Genomic DNA, 12,177 nt, shown 5'->3' with positions numbered 1-12,177 from the left:
AGTTATGAATCACAAACATTTTAGGATTTTTACCAGTGGTCTGTCTTGTTTATTTACAAAGCATAACATAAATCTGAGTTATTCCTTCATATGCATAACCAGCTTCCACAAAACCATTCAGCTAAATTAAAATTATCTTCCTCAAAGTGAGGGTTTTAAGACTCTTATTGCCTAGCAGTCCAGTCTTGAAAACAGGTCTATAAAATAGTACCTGACCGACTATGACTTAGTTGCCCTGGTATCTATCTGTAGAGAAAAAGGGTGAGGAGAGTAGAAGGTCAATTAGGCATGGATCACTGAGCTTTTTATTTTTTGTTGTTTTTTGTTTGATCCTTGGTTCTTCAATATACAAAAAGAAAAACAAAAAGTTCTAAAGTCACAAGCCAACTACTTGTGACAAAAAAATAAAAATATGCTACGTTATTTTGGAATAAATTCATATTTATATCTCTGTCAGATGAGCATGTCAGACAGGCTATTATCATCCTGATTACAAAGAGGGAGGACTGCATCACAGAGAGACTAAAGGATATCCCTAAGATTACAAATCAAATTACTGACAGAGTTTGAGTCATAACTCACGTCTCCTGACTGGTAGCATAGTATTCCTTCCATAACATGGTGAAAAGGTCTTACAGTGAACACAATCAGAAACAGTGCTGTATTCGTGTTCAGGACAATGAATTCTGTCTGATTAAGCATTTGTGGATATAAGCTATTCTAAGAAGAAGGAAGGGAAGGGTGAAAGGGAAAAGGAAGGAGTGAGGAAGGGAGGATCAATGACAAAGCTGAAAATTCAGGGTTGATTTTTCTTTTCTTTCTCTTTAAAAAGTAGATTTATTTATTTTGAGAGACAGGGACAGCACAAGTGGGGGAGGGTCAGAGAGAGAGGAGAAAGAGAATCCCAAGCAGGCTCCACACTCCCAGCACAGAGACTGACATGGGGCTTGAACCCAGGAAACTGTGAGATCGTGACCTGAGCTGAAACCCAGGCGCCCCCAGGGTTGATTTTTCTAGTGGTATATTCTAGATAGCATACAGAGCATAGATTAAACTTTCCAAAACACTGCTTTCATCATGCCATTCCTTTGATCAAAACTCTTCAGTGGCTGTACTTAAAGCTCCCATAATTTGGCCCCAACCTACCTGTGGTAGGCTGGATAATGTCCTCTCAAGGACATCCGTGTCCTAATTCCCTTAACTTGTGATTATGATACATGCCAAAGGAGAATTAAGGCAGCAGAGAGAATTAAGGTTGTTAATCAGATGACTTTAAATTAGGGAGATTATCTTGGATTATCTGGGTGGACCGAGTTATAATCACAGGGGTCCTTAAAAGCAGGAAGAGCCCAGAGAAGAGACAGTGAGTCAGAGAGATGAGATATTAGAAAGACTCAACTGACCTTTGCTGGCTTTAAATGTGGGCCAAAGAATGTGGGCAGCCTCCAGAAGTTAAAAAAGGCAAGAGAACAGGTACTCCCCTATGGCCTCTGGAAAGGAATACAACCCTGCCAACACCTTAATTAATTAGCCCAGGGAGACCCACTTTGGACTTCCAACGTCCAGAACTGTAAGATAATAGATTTGTGTTGTTTTAAGATACTAGTTTGTGCTGGGGCACCTGAGTGGCTCAGTCGGTTAAGCGACCAACTCTTGATTTTGGCTCAGGTCATGATCTCAAGGTTTGGAATTTAGTTTGTGAGTTCGAGCCCAGTGAGGAGGAGCCTTATAAGATCCTCTGTCTCCCTCTCTCTGCCCCTCCTGTGCGCACACATGCACGTGCAAACTCTCTCAAAAATACATAAATGTTAAAAAAAAGACACTAGTTTGTGGTAATTTATTACAGCAATAGTAAACTAATACACAATCTAATATGCTACATTCCAACCAAAGAGTAATACTCACTATGCCTAAACAGATCTTACTTCCTCCTGTCTATTGCTTTGGTCATATTATTTTGCAAGTGCTGGCTGACATCTGTTGGTCTGCATGTCTCAAAATATGACACCATTCTCCAAGGACATACTCAAATACCACCTCTTCTATGATTCCTCCCTTACACATCCGAAAGCATGTATAATCTGCCCCTTCCTCTACATTTCTACAGCATTTATCTCCGCTGCACTACTTCTGTAATACTTGTTACATGACACTTTATGTTACAGCTGGACCTGCCTCTTCCTCCAAACTTACCCTGACCACCTAACTGCCCCTCCAACAAACATTTAATGAATGTTTAAACATACATTAGAAAAAGAACTTCAAATTCAATATGTAATAAAATTTTAAGATGAAAAAAGTGTTATCAGAAGGTAGAAGAGAACTTTGCTAACTCTTCTTCACTGCCCAAGTAATTAAAACACAGACAAGGCAGACAAAGTTGCCATCAGTATAAGTGTGCAAAGGCACACAAGGAGTGTACTATTCACCAAATAGTCCTGTGTGGGTACAATGAATAATGTCAGGACTTGGGGGGCGTGTTATGGGCTTAACTGTCTTGCCCAAATTCATATGTTAAAGTGCTAACAACTAGACCCTTAGAATAGGACTGTATTTGAAGATAAGGCTTTTAGAGGTTAACAAAGTTAAAGTAACGTCATTAGGGTGGGCTCTAAAATAAGTGGTGTCTTTGTAAGAGGGACAGTGGTCACAGACACAGAAGGAAGACCATGTGAAGACAAAGGGACAAGAAGGCCAGCTACAGACCAAGGAGAGGCCTCAGAAGAAACTAACCCTGCTGACACCTTCATCTGTACCATTAACCCCTAGCATTGCACGGGTTATGCTACAGTTGGTTTAGGGCACTGGAGTATGGCAGCCTTGGCCAACTACTACACGGTATAAGGCTGGAGAGAAAGGCTGGAGTTCCAGTTGCCTCATCAACATCTGGATTCTATAGTCCAACTATAAGGGACATATCATATTTATCCTGATAGTCCCCTATTGCACATATTATCATGCACAAACTTGGCATTCAATAAATATTTGTGGAACGAATAAAATGCACATGCCTCAAGTTAATTACTTTGTCCAAATGCATGATTAACAGGACTAACTCTATACAGAACCCTCACCAATAAGGATTTGATTTACGCAACATATATTTTTTAAAGGATTCTGGATGGCATTCTGAAATTTGAAAAAAAAATTGACACTCTTTTCTTTCCCTTTACCAATAAATTTTAATTTCTCTGCTTACATAAATTATGCAGAAAATCCAAATAAATAAATTATAGGGGCGCCTGGGTGGTGCAGTCGGTTAAGTGACCAACTTCAGCTCAAGTCATGATCTCACAGTTTGTGGGTTTGAGGGAACCCCTCATCAGGCTCTGTGCTGACAGCTGGGAGCCTGAAGCCTGCTTCAGACCCTGTGTCTCCTCTCTCTGCTCCTCTCTTGGCTCATGCTCTGTCTCTCAAAAATGAAGAAATATTAAAAAAAAAAAAAAAAGAAATAAAAATAAATAAATGAAAATAAATTATAAAAGAAAAATTTCAAAACAGATCATCTCAACTTCTGATAGTGACAAATTCAGCACCGAAGTATGGGAACATTCTATATTTTTTACAGGCTATTTTCACATCCTAGAATGCCTGGTCTGTTTTGGGTCCTTCCTCTCCTTTAAGACCTAGCTTCAATCTTTATCTCCTCTTAAAGCTTTCCTTATTGACTCCAGTTTAGTGGTCTCTCCCTTCCCTATACTACTACGTCGTAACACTTGGCAGTTGGATACACAGTAAAACCGTGGTTTGCGAGCATAATTTGTTCCGGAAACATGCTTATAATCCAAAGCACTTATATATCAAAGCAAATTTCAAGAACAAATGGCTTGATTGTGATCATGTGATGTTCGGCATCACATACTACTCGTACTGCAAGACATCGCTCGTTTTATCAAGTTAAAATTTATTAGAAATGTTTGCTCATCTTGTGGAACACTCACAGAACAAGTTACTCACAATCCAAGGTTTTACTATATACCACATTTCATCAATTCTAAGACACCTATTTTTTTCACACTTTAACACTTCTGACATCAGGATGCATCTTATAATCATGCATATTGTAGAAAACGCTTGCCTGCATATGCAAAAGCATCAAAGTACCAGTACCAAAACCAGCAGAAAGGTTGGTCAGCAGTGTGGAAGAAAATCTGGATATAAGTGCTCTAAATAAATGCAAACAAGGCTTAAGAATCCAGCAACAAGGGGCGCCTGGGTGGCTCAGTCGGTTGAGTGTCCGACTTCAGCTCAGGTCACGATCTCACGGTCCGTGAGTTCGAGCCCTGCGTCGGGCTCTGGGCTGATGGCTCAGAGCCTGGAGCCTGCTTCGGATTCTGTGTCTTCCTCTCTCTCTGGCCCTCCCCCGTTCATGCTCTGTCTGTCTCTGTCTCAAAAATAAATAAACGTTAAAAAAAAAATTTAAAAAAAAAAAAAAAAGAATCCAGCAACAATGATTTTTGCTTCTTTTATGTACTTTTAAGAAATGTTGCACCATCAAAGTTCTTGATGGCACAGAACATGATACAGGATGGAAAGGCGTCCTATCAATGACTGAATCAAGGAATCATTACAAAGAGTTGCACTATAAACATGAGTTTTAGGAAAACTTTAGCCAATTTCTTTCACCTACATTCTCTTTATGTAAGAAATGATATAGGATAAAAATTTGCATCTAATTAAGTCTAACAGAGTTCTTTGTAAAATAAAAATTCTAAAGGGTAAGGGTTGTGTGAAAGTTTAGTGATACATAAAATGATGACGTATTTCACAATCGATGGCTTTTTAAAATCAATGAAGAGAGACAGTGCAAGTGGGGGAGAGGGAGAGAGAGAATCCCAAGCAGTGCTGTCAGCACAGAGCGTGACAAGGGGCTCGAATCCACCAACTGTGAGATCATGACCTGAGCTGAAGTCCAGAGTTAGATGCCTAACCGACTGAGCCACCCAGGTGCCTTTAGAATTGACTGCATGGATTAATTCTGTAAATAATGTAATCACGTTATACAACCAACTTGTGGTAAAGTCTTTGTTGTCCTTGTCCCTGTAACTTGATACCCCATATTTAAATTTGTTATAGATATAACTATAGTTTAAGGTGGTTTATTGTGTTTAATTAAAAGTACCCACAGCTCTGTGCTGAGAGTGTGGAGCCTGCTTGGGATTCTCTCTCTCTCTCCCTCTCTGCCCCTCCCCCACTTACTCTCTTAAAATAAATAAAAAAACTTAAAAAAAAAAAAAAAAGAATTAATCCACATAGTCAATTCTCAATTACATAGGTTAGGTTATTCAAGTTCTTTGTTTTTGTTTTTCTCTTCCACTTATATCTTGTGGCTACTTAACTGCTTCTAATTCACTTTCTGTTGAACAAAATCAATTTAAAATGTCATTATTTACTATAAACCTTGATAAAAGATTTGGCTGGAGAATAGGCTTAAGCTATAAACAAAAAGTAAGATTTTGAATTATCTGGATCTAATTCTATTTAAGGTATTCTAGGATCACAGAAAACAGAGTAATAGCCAAGAAATTTTTCATGGTGCTCTATAGTACTATGAATAAACCAAAAGCTAGAATTAAAATGTTTTACTCATCTGACTTATCTTTGGCAAACAGGGAAATAACACTATTTATTCAAAAAAATAAAAAGTATTTCAAGTTTTTTCAAATTTCTCATGACCCAAGTTCAAAAACATCCATAAGGAGTTTCCTAAAAAGATACTACCATTATAGTATTATAGCATAAATATTTATATGCTATGCTGTATAAATTACAGCTTCTAGCCCTCTTTTATACTATTTTGGGCTTGAGTTCTTTTCAATAGAAGGATAAATTTAGACTTTGAAACTCTAACATTTTACACAGTAAGTATAAGAACAGATAATGTCTCCGATGAAATTCCATACCCGCAAATAAGACTTCTAATGTATCTAGGCTGTGCCCCTACTGACTTACCAAGAAACCAAAGCCATAAAGGCAAACTTTGGCTTCATTAAATTTCTAACAAGAATGGCTCAAATGTCCTCCCCATCTAAGGTGCCATCTAAAGACTTCTCTAGAATAGGTGTTAAGTAATATCTCAATACCTCTGATTATCATCGGTGGGAGAAAGCCATGTCCATAGCTTTGGATTAAGGCATAATTAAAGAGAAGAAAGGGAGGAAGTGAACAAGGAAGCAGAAAAGGAAAAGGGCAAAAGGAAATAAGAAAAAAGCTACCGTAATGAGACATGTATAGTGCCCCAGCAATTGGTTCAGATGATCGTTTACTGACCTCAGGGCCAGAGGGTAAATCTGAGAACTCTAGTTCCCTCCCATAGATGGTGATGTAGGACATAGGAATATATGGGCAGAAACCAAGTGAACATCCTGAACCAATATGGGCCTGGTTCCTGTTCTGATAGTACAGAGGTTAACATGGCAGACTGATGTTGGAGCTCTTAAGAAGACGCTATACAGTCCCCTGAAAACATTAAATTTATAGTCAAGGGAAACACTGAGAAGGTAGGGAGACATCTGTATCTCCTCCTTTTCCCAGCATCACTGAAATGACTAGATTGAGAGATGTCACTGATGAACTAGAATGATCTAAGACCAGACTACCCAGGAATAGGAAACTGCTAGAGGTTTGAACCTTCCCAAACTACCGGTGACAGCTAACCTCAGTGACAATGGCTGTCCACAAGGCCCAGGAAAAATTGTAAAATAGATAAAGTTAGCATTTATTGCCATTCCACTTGTTGTTTGATTTCTCTAGTCCCTGATCTACTTTTCCTTATGTTCCCTTTAGCTACCTAAGATCCTACATCATACCCATACCAATTCTCCCAAATAAAATGTTTTCTTTGCTTATTACTTTAGAGAGTATTAGTCCTGGCTTATCTGTCCCTACCAGGTAATACATATGTACTTCTGACCTTCAAACTTCAGACTCAGAACCACTGCTTTAAGAAATGAGTCAGTCTTGTTCTGGGCAGGCAATATAATAGTATGACCCATCATCTGAAGGATCAGAAGCACAGTGTTTGTGCATTAAGCCTAGTATCCAGTATGCCTGGGCATCCTCTTGGCTTTTCCTCAACAATCTCAGTTTTTGGTCAATTCATACAAAAGATCTTCTGCACAGGTTGCTGACTAGCACTTAAATTCCCTCTGTCCCAAATCTAGGCATTATTGCAAATTTATACCTCCCTACACCCCAACCCCAAATTCATAACAAAACAGTCTGAATTTAAATATATTTTGACTGCTGGCTACTCGCTTCAGCAGCCAGGCCTATAGATGGGTCCCTTTTTTCCTCTAGCACTCCTTCCCAAAGCCCAGCAACAGAGTATCTAGCATGCCTTACAAGCAATTTTTGATACAAATGATTATATTAAATCAAAGCATAGATGAGTTTAATTCTCCTAAAAGTATGTTTCTATCCTTAACCAAACTTTTAACACAAATAAATTTTCAATTTTGGGATACAGTTATTAAGTGTTTCTTTTCACTCTAGTTCTCTTTGCCAACCCTACCATTTCCCCTCCCTGCTATCGTCGCTCAACAGGGAATGAACTAAATGGAACAAACATTAGGAGGAGTCGTATCACTATTCCTACCCCATCTGCCCCAACTATACCCCACATATGGCATCTCATGGAGCTCACTAACATGAAAGCACTGCCAAGGACAGAGTAGGGCACACCAGGAATCTCTGAAGCTTCAGACAAGAATCCCTCCTTGTACTGACAACAGAGGCCTAGGAACTGTTTACCTCTCATTAGTTTTGAAAAAGCATCGGGAATTAAAATGCTGTTGATGTGAATGCAGATTCAGAGGAAAAAAATACTATGCAACAAACCCAATGGAGCTCAGAAGGGAGATTTTTCATTTTAGGAGTTGTTTGGTTTAGAAATAAACAAACTGTTAGCAATGGTATTGTCTTAATGTCCCCTCTTTCTGTATGAACCAGAGATCTAGTCATCATCCACTAGTGGACTGAACAATAAACGGAATATATAATTCAACCAGATTATTCACTGGATGTCCCAAGTGCCTGCATTCGAAAATACAGCATCTGGAATCCTCACTTAGGCAGTCAAGAACATGTTAATTCAGACGTTTTATTTTTTTTAATGTTCATTTATTTACTTTGAGAGAGAAAGAGAGTATGAGCACAAGCCAGGGAGAGGCAGAGAGAGAATCCCAAGGAGGCTCTGTGCTGTTAGCACAGAGCTTGATGCAGGGCCCGATCTCATAGACCATGAGATCATGACCTGAGCTGGATTCAAGAGTCGGATGCTTAACCAACTGAGCCACCCAAGTGCCCTTAATTCAGACGTTTTAATAAAAATATTAAACATAAGTCTGTCAAAATGATTTGCAACTAATAAAAGATACTGTGAAAATAAAAACTAAAATAGTGAGGAAGTATAAAGTATATGGGAACCTTGTACTTTTTTCACTCCATTTTTTTCTGAAAACCTAAAACTGCTCAAAAAAAGAGAGTCTATCAATTTTAAAAAAATAGAAAAATATAAATTAGGAACATAAGAACAATCTCTGAAGTGGGGCTTCAAATCTTGTTTAATTCTATGGCTTCAGCAACATGAACCAGTGTCAACCAGGTTAGCCCTCAAGGGTCTAATCCTTTGTTGAAGCCATTGTCTAGATCACCCATCAGACAATCAATTTAGGACATCTCTTATATGGGTGTTTTATATTAATTATTCTTTAGATTATTATGTGATAATCACATGGTTAAATGCTGTCTCTCCAAATATAAGAAACTTCAGATAAAGCTGAGAAAAAAGCTGGCATGTAACCCAGTGCCTTTAAAATGGTAGTGATAATTATATCTAGCTATTTACAACCTATAGTTTATCAAACTCTAGGTACTTAAACTTTGCATTTAACTGCAAAGTGATGAACTACCAACTATTAATGAAGTCCCTAGGGGGTGGAATATGAAGGACTTTCCTCCCTTTGTACTTCATATAATTTGCTTTTAGTGGTTGGATTATGAATTTTTCCTTTCGCTTTTAGGTTCCCTACTTAAACACAGACCGCATCTTTGCAAAAGTCTATAGAGAGAAGGAGTGTATAAACGTGAGTCTACACACAAAAGAAGATAGTCTGGGAATGGGTGGTGTCCCTTTACTCTTCTTTTTTCCATGGTTATATATTGTTAGTAGCCTTCTGTAACAAAAGGAGACTCCTACCTAAACCAAGGCCAGAAATGACCAGTGTCAAATTAAGGCCAGAAATGGCCAGTGAAGGGACCAGATGCCACAGTCTACCAATATCTATATTATGTTGCTGGGTTAACCCTCCTACGAAACAACAGATCTGCAGGTCAGTACGGGAGGCAGCAGGAGCTATGAAAGTTTTATCCAGACAACAGTAATTCTTGTGTTCTTATACCAAGATCTCAAAGGGTTAAAAGAAGTCATCCCAACATTTTTTTAAAAATCAATTACCAATGTAAATTTCTGAGCATTCCAAACCATGATCTTTAGAGACTCATCAAGAATTGTAGTTCCAGGAGTTCAGTAATGACCCATCTATGCTTTCTACCCACTCAGGCAGTTTTAGAAGTTCAAACGTCACAGGAAACTGCTTCACATGCCAATGGCTGTCACACCCTGCTCTACAGCATACCTCCCTGACTATTAGAAGTATTAGACATACCTCCATGTGTAGCCACTGTCAACAAAGAAACAGGCCCACTGGGAAAAGAGCCAAAAATTATTGGTTGGAAAGTTTTCAAGAGACAGACACTCTGATTTGACCTTTAATAAAGTATGTTTAGAGCAATATAAATAATAAATTAAGAGTAATAGTCACTAAAAGGCTATTAACATTATTGAATTTGTGACATCTTTTAATAACATTATTATTACATCTCCTAAAACTCAAAACACAGGAGATCATAGTTTGGAGTTGGATCTGCTACCAGCATTCTCAATCTACCTCCTTCCTTCTTGCTCTCATCAACCCGTATCCCTCAACGCAGACCTCACTCCCTACCAAACACCGACCCAGTGTGTGATATCCAAACACAACACCCAGGCACTGGCTGTCCAGCTTAAAACACTACATACTCCTTTCTCTAGCCATTCCAAGCTTTAGGTCATACAAGTATCGTCTTTGGCTATATTACGATGCTCCTCAAAACACTGAGTGGTTGCCTACTTTCTTCTGCACCTATTCCAAACAGTGTTAAGATCTGAAAAACAGACTTGCACACCTGAACCCTCTTGCCCCGTTATAAAAGCTGTATCCCTAAGCTACCATACAGAATCCAAGTTCCAGCAGCAATCAAGTTTTGAAAGCCCCTGGTGTCCACCCTAAAAAAGCACAGAGCTCCAACTCTGCCCTATCATCTACATCCATTCAATAAATATTTATTTACTGAGCCTCATTATGTGTAAAGGGCTCTTGCCATACCTTTCTTTTGTAGGAAGCTATTCCTTCTCTCCTGTGCACATGTGTGCTCTCTGCTCCCTCAGATAATCTCTTTGAACATGGAGACCTTCCAATGCTTGAATCCTTTTTGTTTTTATTTTTATTTATTTATTTTGAGAAAGAGAGAGAGAGAGAGCACAAGAAGTGGAGGGGCAGAGAGAGAGAGAGAGAGAGAGAGAGAGAGAGAGAGAGAGAAAGAGAGAATCCCAAGGAGGCTCCACACTGTCAGTGAGGAGCCCAACGCGGGGCTCAAACACACAAACTGTGAGATCATGACTTGAGCTGAAATCAAGAGTCAGATGCTTAACCAACTGAGCCCCACAGGAGCCCCCAGTGTTTGGATCCTTAATAACTTCTCTATATTCCACCTCACTTCCCACATTACTAGTATTTATTAACCAAATTTGTGTCTAAAACTTCTGTTTTTCTTCTAGTTATGTGTGGACAGCCATCTCTAGTTATCACACTCACATTCTGATAAACATTCAAGTGTATGTTACTACCTTTTCAGCAATGGTTCTCACTTTGTATGCATCAGAGTCACCTGAAAAACACAAATATACACACTACTGGGCTAAATAAAGAGTTTACATTTCTAACAAGTTCCAGGTGATACTCGTACTTTGGGAAGCCCTGCCTTTGAGAATCTGATGAAAAACTGCACATACATATAAAATTTTGTATGCAATTTCAAGGGGTTCATGGATGCCACTTGTAGTTATTTTCTGTTCTGTATTTCTTTCTAAGGAATAATTTAGGACATAGTGCTTCCTGACTTGACCATAAGAAGTGCTACCTGTGGTACATGTGCACGTGCAAACACCTAAGAATGAAGAGGAACTGCTTGGTATTGGAAAGTCAGCTCTGTCCAATGGGCTACACCCTCTTCATTCTCACATGTGTCTTCACATGCATGGGACCGTTTTTCTGTACTTAGGGTTTAATTCTGAGAAACAAAAGAACCAATCACTTCATATTTAAAAGGTTCTCTGGAATCAAACAAAACTATGTTATAGGTAACAACATGGTCTGGTAGAAAGAACATGAACATTGGATTAAGAGAGAACTAAATGGAAACCCTGATTCTGCCTTTCCTAAAGGTCTGACCACTAAGCTTCAATTTCCTCATTTATAAAATTGGTGATTTCATTGGGAAATTATTTTTTCTCCTTCCAGACACCCCTATAAGGAATGAAAGGGGAAGTGGTTTTACTATTTAACACCAATGATTCTTATTTATGGCAAGGAATTTAAATACTGGGTAGAGTGAATGTCTAAATTAGGAAAATAAAAAGATGAAACTAAATAATTTCTAAAATGACTTCTAATCCAACATGTTGTATTTATGAACTCTTGACTAGCCAGCATGTCATTATTTACTCATACTTTACATGTACTCAACAATCATTTATTCTGTAACTCAGCATAAACTACTTAAGAAACGATCATACCTTTCCTTATTTTACCCTTCCCTTCTCTACTTCCTTCCCTCCAGTGTCTGACAACATCCCAACATTTCCTAGAAAAATACGATAAATGTGAATAATAAATTACTCTCCTCCCCTCAGATAGGCCTGGGTAAAATACATCTTGTCAATGCAGAAAATCCCTTTTGAAGAAGTCTCCCTCTTTATTTCCTCAACAGACAGTCAGAATCCGTTAAACTCATCTTTAATCTATTCAGTAAGATCTCTCACAACTTAGTTATAATAGATACTCAATTTGGTATGTT

General features: G+C 38.5%; 1 protein-coding gene across 13 annotated transcripts in view; it reads right to left on the bottom strand.

Annotated features, from left to right (window-relative positions):
• Window positions 1-12,177, bottom strand: part of R3HCC1L (R3H domain and coiled-coil containing 1 like) — a 108,823-nt gene that overhangs the window by 34,037 nt on the left and 62,609 nt on the right. The gene's annotated exons all lie outside the window — the stretch shown is intronic.

Source organism: Panthera leo, chromosome D2, assembly GCF_018350215.1.
Source record: "Panthera leo isolate Ple1 chromosome D2, P.leo_Ple1_pat1.1, whole genome shotgun sequence".
Lineage (NCBI taxonomy): Eukaryota > Metazoa > Chordata > Mammalia > Carnivora > Felidae > Panthera > Panthera leo.
The sequence above is the reverse complement of the archived record's forward strand: the minus strand, read 5'-3'. Positions and strand labels throughout refer to the sequence as shown.